The sequence below is a fragment of the Gavialis gangeticus genome, unplaced genomic scaffold, assembly GCF_001723915.1.
Source record: "Gavialis gangeticus isolate Ggan-Ray unplaced genomic scaffold, GavGan_comp1, whole genome shotgun sequence".
Classification (NCBI taxonomy): Eukaryota; Metazoa; Chordata; order Crocodylia; family Gavialidae; genus Gavialis; species Gavialis gangeticus.
Genome location: NW_017729022.1, coordinates 4,543,601 through 4,548,191, shown reverse-complemented (window position 1 = coordinate 4,548,191; position 4,591 = coordinate 4,543,601).

Genomic DNA, 4,591 nt, shown 5'->3' with positions numbered 1-4,591 from the left:
CTCCCCACCAACCCAGCCACAGGCAGCTAAGTTTCTTTCTTTATCCTGCCTGGGTTGGGGGGAGGGAGAGGGGCAGACCGAGACCCACCCTCTCTCTCCGCACCCCCTTTTCCTTCTCTCTCTGACCCCTTGCTCTTCTCAAAACTATGGCAAAAAACGTGGTGTGCCACACTTTGTGGTTCATCCCTCTTAGTTTTGGCCAACATCACCTCATCGCACCTTTTCTGTAGCAAGCTTCTGCCCAAAATTTGGCATATGTAAGTTCTTTGTGCCTATCAAATATATTAATACTACTTCTTCTTCTTTTGGGGTTGTTACATAGTTTCATAAAACATTTTTGTTATTATGTTTTCTCCTTTCACATTAGAGACACTTAATTTCTTGATACAGGGAAACAATCTGCAAAGAAATAATTTTTACTTTGGACAGTACTATCACATTAAAGTGCTGTTGCGTAAATAAAATGGAGTCACATGAATGCTAGCCTTGAAGGGCACTAAAAATGATTAAATGCATTAACCAAATGGAATTCTCAGCACCTGACCAAGTCTGTGAAATATTTCAAATGTGGGAGAGGGCGGACTGTGTGTTTGTTTTGTTAAACTTGGAGCATAAATGAGAGACATTCTCTTATGCACCTTACTGATTGCATTTTTCATTTTGTTGCAAAATGGAGCATCAATGCATGTAAACAAAACAGTTCCACTCAGTAGAGCGCATAGCTCAGAGCATTCTGTCCCATTTTCAGTGACCTGGAAAGCTCAAAGAGCGCTGTGTTACAAAAAAATGGCTTACCCAGATATTTGTAGACAAATTGTACCTTCATTATCAACATAAATTTAAAACCTATCAGTTTCCTTGGAGAAAGCTATTACCAGGAGAATAGGAGCATGGCACTCCATCTCACCATCATTTCATTTGGGAAATGTTGAAAAGCAGCAACGATAATGAATTTGAAAAGCAGCATCTCTGTTAGAGGCACGCTAAAACATTAAAGGCTAAAAAATATGCACTGAAGAAACTGCTGGAACAGTGCCTCATAGAATGAATCTTTATCATATAAGATGCCCAGCAAAAGCATTATTTTATTACACAATATTTGTCTGTGTAATAATGCACAATATAATGCAGCATTATTCTAGCCATGCAAAGTCAATTAAATTGGGATTATCATGTAGTCATTAAAATAGAGCAAGGCCAGACTGACCTAGTGGGCTACTGTTTCTCATTTTGCTGCTACATTCATGTTCTTTCCCTTCAAAGCCTGATTTGTTATTACCAGTCTGCAGTACCTCACCTCTTCCTCCTGCCTTCAGGGAAACCTTAAGTTGCCAAACTCTTCCTATTCATTCACCTTCAGAACAAGACATAGGCAAAGGAGGTCATGTGTCCAGCTGGCAAAGCAAGTGTAGCTTTCATATTGGGATTGACAATGTACCAGTTAAATTGCAGTCATGCCTGTAAGAATAAAGGCAGGTACAGTCCAATAGAAAAAGAAGGGTTTGGGTCTGGAGGAAAAGGGCCTATGTCTTTAGGCAGTGATAATCTATACATCTTTTTATCATTAGTTTTTAATCAGAAAGCTCCATTGTGATCACTGAAGATTTTTATTTAAAAACTGATGGGATAATATGACTGGATATTATCATCTTAGACATGTTGCTGTAAAGTAAGCCATATCCAAATGAAGAGGCGCATTTCCAGAATGATGGGCTCACTCCAGGTGTCAGCAAATTTGCACAGAGCATTCTACTGTAAATGTGAGGAGTTCCACTTCCAGCTAGGATTGCTGGAAAGTAAAATCAGTTACCTGGAGCTACACAATTCAAAATATGAGCCAAATTGTGCTGCAGACTAGGATGGTCTGGCTAAAAACATCCATCATGACAAATGATAGCATAATTATAAATTGGTTTAGGTATCCCAAGTCCAAAGATCAGTAAAAATCAATGACTTGCTATTCTTTAGATAGAAGTATGCACAAAAAATATTTAAAATGGCTCAGGATCCTTGGCTGAGAATTTAGCTTTAATTACACTATAAGTTGCAGAGCGTTTTTTATTATAATTACTTGTATTAAAATATGTAAAGTGCAATTATAAGACATAAGAAGCAGAATAAATTAGTATAGTACAATCTCATGGAACTTATGAAGATTATGGTATTTTATTGCACACAAACCTGCAATTAGCCATGTTTGTTTTAAATTAATTAGATGTATAATAATACTTTATAATTCATCTAATAAAATCTGTTCATAATCCATTTAAATTTTACCATTAAAATTACTATCTATTGTTCCTCCATTTTACCTGTAGAATGATTGGGAAAGTCTTTAAAATCACACTTAGAAAGAAAATTTTATTAAAATTCTTAAGACTTCAAAAATCTAATAACAAAAATAAATTGTGCTTTTTAGAAAGAGTTAGACTCCTCACACAAAAATAACCATATCAAAGTGTAAGGTACAGTTGTCAGACTAAGAATATTAATAATATTAATAAAAGTATGATGACAATTCACAGCTAGAAAATGATATTTAGAGGTTTGATTTTTGGGAATTGGCTTGTAGGTAAAGTAGGCATTAGAACGATGGTCCAGGGGAACGAAAAGGGTCCATTGTTAACTGTTAGTGATAAAGTTTCCTTCAAGGACAACTGTGTCTCGAACCAGCAGATACTGTGTCTGAGACCAATGGACAAATGGGTATACACAGGTAGGGAAACTGAAGACATGTACCACACTGTTCCATAACAGGAGATAAGGTGGCATTAGGTCACAGTGCCCAATTGCAGAGCCCTTGGGATTTCTGGTTTTGGTGGATGGACCAAATTAAGAGACACCCAAATTAAGATGTGTGCATGTGATAGGTTTGTTGGAAAAATGGAATATGCTGACAGGACACAATGTGGACAGTATGATGACCACAGGGGAATCCATCAGTGGAATGAAGAGTCATCAGAGGGGAGAAAAGGATACAAAAGGAAGGATTTCAGAGCAGCGAAGAGTCCCCAGTGGGGGAACCTGAGGCCACAATGGACAGAGGGCACACCACTAGCACATCTCACCCACCCCACTGGGGGGTTGGGCAGGGGGCGAGGGCTCAGACCCCTGACCTCCAGGCTGCTGACATCTGGCATTTAAGAGAAAACTTCAGGGTGAAGCTTGCATAGCCAGCCATACCTTGCCTCTGTGACAGCTCTAGGACTGGTAAATATAGAATCTGTTTGCCTTGCCTGCATTATTCTTATCTGCTATCACTGTGTATCAATGAAATTAACTTATTATCAAATGGAGAGGTCATAGTCTGTCTGAGGGTTTGGGTCTGCCCAGAACAAGGTATCTGGGTCATAAATCCAGTGCCAACAACAAAGTGATATAACATAAAATTATATTAAAACCTAATATTTTGTAGAAAAAAAGTGCTGTTTCATGCTTGTCTGAAATATTGGAAGGTTATTTGAAGGAATGCTGACAGTTATAACAGTTGAAATTATTGGACTGTGTTTCTAATGAAAAATAAATGTTAAAGAGTCTGGTTAGGGTCTGGGACAGCTGTTAGAGGAGTGGGGGTGGTGAGGGTGGGGGGGAGTAAAACAGGGGCTGCACCCAAGGTACCAGTGACACCAAGACACTGGTGACTTGGGACTCCTCCTCCCCCCTTCTCCTCCCTGCCCAGCCTGGTTTGGTGGGCAGATTCACCATATTTTGCTGAGGACAGAGCATTGCGGTTGTCTTGAGTTTGGCTGCAACCGCACACATGCCCCCAAGACATGCCAGGCAGGGCCCAACACTAGGCCAGTAGAGGCACTAGGACTGGGGCAGGAAAGGCTAGGAAGAACAGCAGGCAGTGGGTGCGTGGGAACAGGGCTGTCACTAACACTCACCTCCGGGGGATGTGGTGGGGGCAAAGTAATGGGAACTGGCTCCAAGGACATCGAGCCACTCTGTGCAGACAGCACTCTGCTGTTGTCTGCCTAATGGCATGACTTGGGCAGCCAGCCCTGCCCTGCCCTGCCCCACTGCTGGTCCAGCCATATCCAAACTTACTGTTTGCGCTACAGACATGCAAGGCAGCAGCTTGGGGCAGGGGGGCAGGCTACCCCCCACCCCTTCCTGCCCACAGTGAATGCTGCCCTGGAAGGCACCAGCCCTGGCTCTGGGCCTTATTCTTGCCCCTACCCCATACCTCCTACTCAGGGCCAGTGGGCCACCCTGAGGGGCAGGTGGGGAAGGTGCTGACTCAAATTGCAGCCAGGGGTGGGGTCCCTGAGGAGCAGTGCACTGAGATCAGAGCTCCCACCCACAGGGACTGTCCCTGGTGCAGCTGTGGGGAACCTCACCAGAAAAGCAGTAGGGCAGAGCAGGGAAGGGCAGTGCAGAGCTGGCTGCTTGAATCGTGTTGTGAAGGGAGCAGCAGCAGACTGCTCTCTGTATGAGTGGCTCAACATAGCATCCTTTTTCTTGGAGCTGGGCCCCATTGCTTTGCTCCACTTCTGGATGCCTCCACTGGGGTGACAGCCCCAGCTCCCCCTTCCCACAGCTTGCTGCACTTCCCAGCTATGCCTGCCCCTGTCCTGGTGCCTCTGCT